This window comes from Aphelocoma coerulescens, chromosome 11 (genome assembly GCF_041296385.1).
Source record: "Aphelocoma coerulescens isolate FSJ_1873_10779 chromosome 11, UR_Acoe_1.0, whole genome shotgun sequence".
NCBI lineage: Eukaryota > Metazoa > Chordata > Aves > Passeriformes > Corvidae > Aphelocoma > Aphelocoma coerulescens.
Window position 1 is genome coordinate 4984261 of NC_091025.1, and position 10204 is coordinate 4994464.

A 10204-nucleotide genomic window follows, 5' to 3' on the forward strand; every position below is an offset into this window, starting at 1 on the left:
TGGAAACAGCCATTCTTTAGGAAAATGGGGAGCTGCTTTAAAAGAGCCAAAATAATATAAAAGCACAATTTAAAACCCCTGAGCAACAAACCCTATAACCCACAGCATTCAGTGGCAGAGGTACAGAACACTTTATGTAATTAGATTCCAGGTACAAAGAGCTCTGCATTTCACGAAATTTCAGTTATCTTCTGAACAACAACAAAAAGCTATTGTTTCTTCTTGTCCTGTTTCATCTCCTTGTTTGAATATAAATCCAAAGAGAGTTCCTCCTTCTCAGACAGCTCTTTTTTTCTCCTTCTTTAACATGCAGAATAAACAATATAAAGTGGAAAAAAGTGAGATATACATAAAGGAAAAACATCTATCTTATGACTGCTCTGTCTCAAAACCTTCATGTGTAGTTGGGTAAAAGATTTCTTTTGGAGAGGAAGGTGATGGTTGGAATAAGGTTAGGTGGGATAAATGTGTAATTCTATTGTTATATTTAGTATTGCAGCATCTGTGAGCCAAGAGAAAGGTAGCAGGGTACAGATGTGCAAAAGAGGAATATTTGAGGGCTGTCGGTCCCTGCTTGAGGAGAGACCATATGAGTTAATGAGGTCAACAGGAGGGTAAAAATAGACAATATGAAAAAGGAGTGGGTTAGAAGAGCCCCTTGGAAAATGTCCACAGAGTATGAAGGGAGGACGAGAAAGACGAGACCACTGAATGGAGCTCTAAAAAGAAAGGCAAGGAGGAAGCCCACAGTATAAACTGTGTACCAAATGGAAGTTTTAGGGAGAGATGGGTAATTTGTGACGTCAAAGATGTCAGTGGGGGTGTGTAAGAGATGTGGAGAAGAAAATGTTCAGTCTTGAATTTACAAAGGTCAGCATTGATGTCTGTTTTGGCAGAAGCTTGAAACTTCATTTCTGTAGACATGAGGCGGAGCCTCACAGCAGCTTCCTGACTGAAGGGATTCTCATTTTCAACCTTCTTTAACAAGTTATGATCATTTCATGTCTTTTAACAGGCGTCCTCCAGCTATTCATTAAGTGACTAATATTCTTGCACTTTATACAGTCATAAATAATGTGTGTTAACGTGATGACCATTCCTGGCAGAGCTCCAAGTTCTTTTTCCACAAAGAAACATTTGTTTGCCAACTACCTAATAACAATCAAGGCAATGAAGACACTGCTGTAGTATTTTTGAGGTATTTGGAGTGTTTACTGCAATGTAATACATTCATTGTTCATTGCATTCTCCACATAATTTATTTTAAACACAAACACCTGCCTCTTGCCTGAACTCCCTTCCTCCATTTACCTTTCACTTTGAGAAGAATCCTTTCCAAAGCAATCAGCTGGATCTGACCCAAGTACAAATATGCTAAATTATGCCATTGTTCTGTTTTCCTGAAGTATTTTTTTCCACCCTGCTCCCCCTTGTTTAATGCAGACCTATTTGATCCTGTCCCCTTGGCTTTGTGGTACACAGCACATACATTTAATGTAGCCTTGCAGTTATTTCTGTGTATTTAATTTCAGTATCACTTTTTGTCATTTGTTTTCCTAAACTTTTAAACAGTTTCAAACTGGCAAAGTTTTCAAAGCTGGTGCTTTCCATGTTTCTGGAGCCTGCAGTGCCATCTTAGTATAGCTACATCGGCATTTGCAATTAAACATCTTCACTTAGAGAGTGGTTTAAGACAGGAGAAAAGTAGTATGAAAAACTTGTCGATCATAGACACCATGGTAATTCCCTTCATTTGTATTAGAGAAGAACAGTTCATGGAGGCAGTGATCGTTTTAAATATTTTCTCTTAATTAAATGAAAAGCTACTATTGCTCTAGAGCATAGAATGTGACCACTGGTTGCTTTTGCACACCTGTGCTCTGCCTGCTGTGGATGAATGGTCCTGAGAAGTAATGAAAAAAGTGTGTGAAAACAGTTTACTTCCCTGGAATTTTGATTCTTTAAGATCACCAGTGCCATTTCAATGGGATTGAAAATATTCTCCATAAGCAGAGAGAGTATTTAGGAATGTAGATGATGGATGATTTCTTACGGTGATACAACTGTTCAAGCTTGCCTGTTTCTTGGACATTGACAGAACAGATTGGGTTTGTTCCCTGGGAAAGGGACCAGTGCCTGTCTGTTAGGTTGTATCAAGCAGCATTATAAAATAAAACTCAAGGTGAAATTCTGTCAGGAAGGCAGCTGATCCTCTTTTTCTGGTATATGTGAGAATTATGACTGGAACACTGCTTCAGTTTGCTTGATTTTTTTTTTAACGAATGTACAAAAATTACTAACATATAGGAGAAATACAGTTTCCATTTGATATTTGAATGTGTATGAGAAAGAGAAGGCTATCATAGGAGACATCTTCATATAAGAGAGTCTTATTCACAGGAAATTGGGAGCACAGTTCAAAGAATATATTTAAGAAGGCAGCACTGAAGCAGCCAGAAGAGGATGTGTGATGAGAGAGTACTGCACTAATAATAAATAGAAATACAATGCTACTGCACCTGGCAATGACATGGAAAACAGTATGGAACTGTCTTCCACTGAGATGGAGATAATGAAGCAGAGATAAAGTAGGATTTAAGCTTGAGATACAAACTGTGCCTTCAGAATCCAGAGGCTGTTCATTAAGTATCTTGGAGACTGAGAGCCTTTGTGATACTGGCTCTTCCTTGAATGGTTTAGTAAAAATTAATACCAAATTAATTGCAGAGAAAACTATTCTTCTTATTTTGTCTTAAAATTAGGAATCTCAACTATTACTTTCCATCCTAGATGGAAAACTTCAAATTTTTACTCAATGCTATTCTATAAAGAATAAATGAAGTAAATTCTTTATAGAATTTTATGGTTTGCTACTAACTATGTTTGGAATTTAAAGTACTGGTTTACTGTGTATCCTCTAGGTTTTCAATTCTAAATCTGGTATTTCTGAATAGACATGTTTTTCTGGAAATTTGAATGGTTGCTGTAATTTGGCAAGAGCAATTGTGTAATCACATTTCACAAACTAGGTGGTAAAAATTTTTTTTGGTGGAAGACAAAGCAAAATGTGAGTTTGTTTCAGAAAGACTTTCTTTCTGCCCCTGAATATCATGATATCTGTATAAAAATAGCAAAATGTCCTGAAGAGAGAGGTGCATAAACCTTTTCCTGCCTATAGATCTGCTCTTTTCATCAAAGGACTAGGGATCCCAAGGTCATTAAAATGCCATGAAAGATCTGGCTTTGAATTTTGGAAGTCCTCTGGAGCCAGAAGAAAAACAATGGTGAGCAGGCAGGACTTGCAAAAGCTCGATCCCAAAACTGGTGTGTGATGTTCCAAACACTAAGCTCTTCATTGGCATGTTCTTGCCCTTTCAGCTGAAATGAAGCATGGAAGAACTGAAGACTGGTCTGGAATTCTTGAGTGCTCTGCTCTCCAGGACCCTTTGTCTTGTTGCTTTTTTTCCTGTTTTTTTCTTCCTTCTGGGAGAAAAAAACCCCTCAATTCATGTTGTGGATTTCTGCTTCCATATGGGGATTTTGTGTCCTTGAGCTCATAATTCAAAGGGAATAATCTTGAATAAGAAGGAAGCAAAGACTTATCTATCCCTCTTGTGTCAAAGGCTTAGTCATTAAAATGCACTTAGAAAATTTTCTCTGTGAAAATATTGTGATATTGTGAAGCAAAAATATTTCTTAAGTAGCTGAAGTGAACCATGGACTTCATGGGTAGAAACCCAATAAACTAGAAAAACTTCCATTTGGTTAAAGTAGAATTTTTTTCCCTCATGAGTAGTTCTGAATCTGGTCTGTTCAGCAGACCCTTTTTTTGACACTAATTCACATTTTGCATATGCATAAGTAGGACTTGTCTGTTCTGGTGTTGGATGTCCCAGGCTCTGAAGGTTCTCACTTCAGTTGGAGAAACAGAGAAAAGCAATAAAATTATCAGATATGTCTCTCCTTTAATTCAACTGTGGAAAAACCAAATTGCTCCATCAATCTGAGTGACAGCTTTGGACAAGAAATTATCATGTTTATTTTACTCACAGTCATTTTCCTCATTGTTAAAGGACAGGCAAGGAGATACTGTTTCGCTGATGGTAATGCTCATGGCAGCATAGAAAATTAGCTTTAAGTAGGTGTATTTCTGAAATGTATGTTTTTCAGTCCCTGACAGGGATTGGAATGTATTTGCTGTTATGGGTTTAGTTGCTAGTTAACATATTTTTGTGTTTTATTCTTGGGACCTGTTTCACAGATGCCTGTGGCTCATCAACAAGTGCTCTGTGCATGTTTTGCATGGTAAAATTTGGTACAAAAATTAGGCTTCTACACAAACACCCATTTGTCATGTTTTTTTTGGTTTGAAGTGAGAACAGAGCCGTGGTTCGAAAAGTTGTTGTCCTGTTTGCAAATAGTTAAAATTAATTTATTCTGCACAAAAGCAGATAGAGGTCGTCTTCACTTACTCCTCCTGTTGAGTTGTCCATTAACGATGGCACATTAAGAAAAGGAGGAATGTGCTATTGGTTTGTTTCTTTACTAAATTAACCTAAGGCAGTTATTCTTGACTGGAATTTGGAAAAAGCAATGAAATTTCTAGGGAATTATTCCTGACTTGATACTTAGAGCCTCTGAAACTATAATTTTCATGCAATCTCCTGAATTTTCTAAACTCATTTAGTTTTGTCCCTTTCTGCTTTTTTTGTTTCTCCATTACTATGTATAAACCTAAATAAACACAAATTAAGGTAGTAAGTAGTGTTTGATATGAATATGTGCAATAGAAAACTTCCTCTGTTGCCTGACCCTTTAAGGATTATATCCCACTCCTGATGTTGTCACTAAGGATTTCTAGGGTAATGAGATCCATTTTGATTTTCAAGCTGAAAGCAGTGAACTGTGAGGTTCCCCTCGCTGCTTTTTCTTCTGACATTTTGCTGTGATTCTGGAGAAGGAGGACTAGGAGCCCTTTTTAAACAATCACCACAATTCCCTGGGAAGGAGAGATTTTGCGTTCCCCTCCACTTTGTGCACATTTTACAGGTTTAATAACCTTTAAGACAGACAGAACTTTTCCTGGGCAATGGAGCGCATGGTGCGTAACGGTAGAGGTCAACGCTTGTAACCTCTCTGTTCTTCTATGAACGGAACTCTAAAGAGTGTTGGGTCTTTTGTCTTGGCTGTTTGTCTTGGTGCTGTTCCCTCTGTCAGTGATCTGATATTGATTAGAGCAGCCATGGAGGCACATTGAAATGATCAGTGTAAGCTGCTGTCACTGCTGAGGGCACAATGTGTGTGGCTGTGCTGTGCCTCCATGCCAGGCTCTCCTCTAACACACTTCCAGACATGTGGGATGCCAAGCCGGCTAAGCTGTTTTCCTTGCGTACTTGTGCATCATACCTAATTTTCTCCCTACTTTTCCCTGAGCTGGCAGTGATTCCAGAGGCAACAAAGCAGCTCATTGGCAATCATCCAGGAAGTATTGCTTTGTTTTCTTTGTTAAACTGTGAGTTTAGAAGACAGAGACTGGAATGGGCTTAGTTCTAGTAAGTTAGAGCAGCCTAGAGGGCTTTCTGTGCTACACCAGCAGTCTCCTGTGTACCACTGGTAACATCCCTACTGCAGTGTAAATCACTGGGTAACTCAGCACACCTTTTATTTAGCTGAATATAAATAAACAGCAGGATACTTGAAAGAAATAACACTCCAGAGAAAACACAATCCTAGTGCAATTAGAGCATTTCTATTTAGATAATTGCTCACAGAAATTATAAGCTTGGATCTAATCCTCAAAGGATACAGAAAATTGGCAGTTCCAGGATGATCTACTTCTTTCACTCTTTCCCCCCCCCTTAATGCATTAATATTTTTGTTTCTCAAACCCTATATGCTGAATCTTTCAGCCTTTACCTTACTACACTAAGAGTGATACTGAAAATGACAAAATAGCAAGGGATGCCCTAGAGATAATCTAATTTTTGAGAGGATCTGTATAGAAGAGTGATAACAAGCATGATAATTTACTGCTGCTTGAAAGAAAAACATGACCTCATGCAGTTACACAGGGGCTTACCCTAATTATGGGTGCAGACAAGGTGGTCCCTGGGGTATTGATGAGACAAGCAGTAATCTCCACAAAAAAGTATTTACCTCAATGAGACTGTCCTCTCCTATGCTCTCATTATAGGAATAGGCTTTTTGTGAATATTTTTTCCCATTTCTAAGAGCTGTAGTTTAGGTGAGGAGAGAGAATTAGTGTTCTGTTCCTGACTGTCCTATTGACTTGGGCTGTGAGTTTAGGCAGGTTAACTCCATTCCTTTGCTTTACCCATGTCTATAGAGTGGAGATTGCCGGCCATAGGTAGAGTGCTTGGAGTTACTTTCCATGCTTTAATTTGGTTTCTTTCTTCTCTTCTCTGTCGATTTTATTTTTAAATCCTGAAATTTTCTGTTAGACTGAGATCCTTAAAAGCCAGAAAATTTGGAGTACAAAGAGAACTCCCTGTTACACTATTCAGCAGAGTGCCCTGAAATAATAGAGTTTTGTCCAGAAACAAATACTGGCATATAAAAAATACTGGTGTATAAAACAAATTACCCCTGTAATCCAGGTCATTGTTTTGTTCAGTTGTGTTTTCTTAAATATCTCCTCAATCCTCTGTTTGCAATGCATTCTGTGAGACATATTTGCACTTGCAGTTTATAGAAACACTTGCTGCCTTGAACACCTGCCAAAAAGTAGATTTCTAAGGATGAAACTAGAATAAAGATCTTAGTTTATGTTGCAGTTCATCAGATTAAATTAAGAAGTTTTAAAAATAACACTTCAACAGGTTAATTGCTGAAAAATGATTGAATCCATTGATAAGCAAAATGTGAAGTCAGTTGTGTATGAAATACTCTTACTGGTATTGAAAACTGGCTTGGTATTTATACGAGAAGGTTCTGGATCAGAAAAATAGTATGTTGCCACGTGTATGAGTTGGAAATACTTATTGGCTAGAGGAGTAAAATATGCCTTGAAGTAATTTGTTCTGTGTGCCATTTCTTTCCTGCATGTTCCAGAGCTCAGATTTTTTTCACATATATATGAAAAAATTGGTAGGTATCCATATGCAGTTTCTGTGCATGAGGCCTCTTCTCCAGCTCTTTAACATTTAAGAGAAGGGAAAAAGTGTGGGTGTGAAAGTACGGGGGCAGTTTGAGAAGGCACTCTTTAAACGGTATGGGATTGTGTCATTCTCCCTCATAAATTACATCCTGAAACCACCATTTACTTCTTAATCCTACTTTGAATAATGAATATTCATCTAATCTGTTCTTGACTCTCCATGTAACTCCCATTGCTGAAGAGCATCTTTCCACAGCCACAGAAAGCCACTCTGGATTTCACTTCTCAGGACCGCTGTGACTTAGACTCGCAGAGGCTGCTCTGCTGTGTTTGAACAAGCCTGGAGTGTCTCGGTGCAGGAGGAAGAGATGGAACTGCTGGAGTGTGATGGAACTGCAGGTGTATATCTGTTCCAGTCCCCAGAGTAAATGAAACCTGATACAGGCTGAGCCTCTGCCTCAGTGACTGGTTTTATTGATTTGGAATTGGTAAAAAGTGATAGTCTGCTCCAAACCTCCCCATTCATTGTCTGTGTGACACTCCCAAATGGGTGCAGAGGAAAAGCCACAACAATTGAGGATTCTTCTGAGCTGAGGAAATGCTTGTTGACAAATTTCCTTGATTTTAATTTTGAATCATGCTGTTAGATCAGGGCACAACAGACTTAATGGCTGATGAAGTCATCCACATTCTCCTTTGTTTCTTGTAGTCGGCTGAATGTTCACTTGTGTTACTGCAGGACACAAGTTTATGAAGTTGGTGTGTTGTTATCAAAGCCTTTTAGTGTGGCCATTATACACCTCTTTTTTTTCCTCCTCTTTAGCAGTCAGCCATCTGCAAGAGCTGTTTATTGTATCCAAATGATTGTGAGAGCATTCGGTGAGGGTATAAACAATGACAGAGCTGGTTTCATTAGCAAAGGCCATGCAGAATCAATGTCCAGGTCTGATTCCTTCCTTCTTAAACTTGTATCACTGTAATTCACGTTGAAGTGGTTAACTTCTGATTTACTTGAGCTCAAGTAAGAGTAGATAGAGGTCCACACACTGACACTATTCATGTTGATGGGAAACCATTTATATTGCTGCCAAGTTGTTGGAGTGTTTTATTACAGTGGCAGTGAATAAAAGCCAGAGTAAATTTTTAATTTCACTACCTATAATATGAGAGAAACTGAGCCGTCTTATAGGAGCAGCCCTAAACTAATTCCCAACTGTTGTTTATCTTCATTGTTTTCTGCAGAGATTGTCTTGACTTTTTAATACACATAGTTTTATATGGGCACTGATTATAAAATATTGTTACCTTTCTTACTGTTAAAACACTTTTCAAGGATTATATAGTGTTTTTCCCAGAGAGGAAAACAGTAGAAGTGCTCCCATGTCAAATTTTTATTCCTGTAGCTTCTCAAAGAATATTGAAAAAACCCACCAAAATCTCATGAATCTGAGCCTTGGCTGCGAGATTTCCGTGTTTCTGTGGGGAGTATATCACAGATGAAACAGGCTTTCTCAGGGGGAATTATACCTCATTACTTGGGAAAGTTAATTGGTACTGCAAATCCCACAGCAGCATCTACAAGATACCTGAGCTGTCCACAGTAACCTCATTTTCTAGCCTTAAAAAGGAAAAAGGCAGAAAGCCCTGTGCACTGAAATATTATAAATTTAACTACGGTGAATCTATAGGCTGCTGAAGTGAGTGCTTCCACTTGGTGCAGTACTGAATGCTGGCAGGAACCACATTTCCTGTCTCCCTTCATGCTCCATGACTGTTCTGCCACACAGCTTTTAGGTTGAATCTCCTTGGGGCAGGGTCACTGTGCACAGTATTGAGGAGCACGTACATGGAGTGTTGCACATGGATGTTCAGGGAGGGAGTTTACCACCAAAACCAGCTGCAGACTTCTCTGTGTCATCAGATTCCTGTGAATTCATGTAAAAGACAGTGGGACTGGAAGACAGTGACTTGCCTGTATGGGACATATTACAAAAGATGTGAGTCAGAAGAACTCAGACATACCAGCATCGTCATGTCACGGAGAAGGCTGCGATACTTAAAACAATGTACCTGATTTTCCATTTACATAGGCTTTTCTGAAATACAGTTTACTTTTGCTTTGAATCTCCTTTAATACATATATAGGTCTTGTTGAAGGAGTAAACAGAGGTCTTTTATTTCTGTATGTCTGTGAGGAAGGTCTGTTCAATATCCCAGCTGAATGGATATTAAAACTGGTGCTGACAATATAATGTCATCACCAGTTCTCTGGAACTCACCACAATGTTGAGTGTTTCTTAAAGTACTGCATTCTAGAAGGCATAAAATTACTAGTGCAGGAAAGGGGCTGGATTCTGTGTGAAAATAAAAGCAAGATTGTATTAAAAGAACACAACATTTACAACAGCAGAGGCTTCTCAACATTCACCGCTGTAGCCGTTGTTGCCTCTTAGAGAACTGGATATTTCACACCTGGAAAGTCTGTATCATCCTTCAAGGTTTTTATTATTTTTTTACTGCCAGTGGTTAGCACACATCAATACCTAAAACTGTTCTGAAAATACCCTTTCTTGTTAAAACTGTTCAATCAGGAGAATAACTGCTGATTTAGGTACTTTACATGGGTTTTGGGATACAGGAGCTGCTTTTGTGACAAAGCAGTTTCAGGAAAGTGCCATTCTCTGCCCTGAATTGTGGCTCCAGAACCGCTTGCTTTGTACCTGTGCGAAGTACAGGTAGAATGTCACTAAATTCAAAAGGCTGCTTCCACAGGGACAGATTGAGGTGGGATGAAGGGCCCAGAGCATTGTTTCTTACCTCCACCTCTACTTTGCATTGCCTCTTGGTATGCTCTCCATGGTCACATAAGCAGCTGTGTAATTCCTAGATCCACACTGCAGCTGTTCCTGCCTTTATATCATTTCATCTACTTCAGAGGTTCTTGGGCCATAAAATGAAGCTCATTTTTCTGAGCTACAGGGACAGTTTGCTGACACCAGAAACTTATCTTTGCCAGAGGTTTCTGTATTGCAGCAGAAGCTGTGTGAACATTCGCTATGGAATTCTCCCTAGAGGTGTTAATCCACC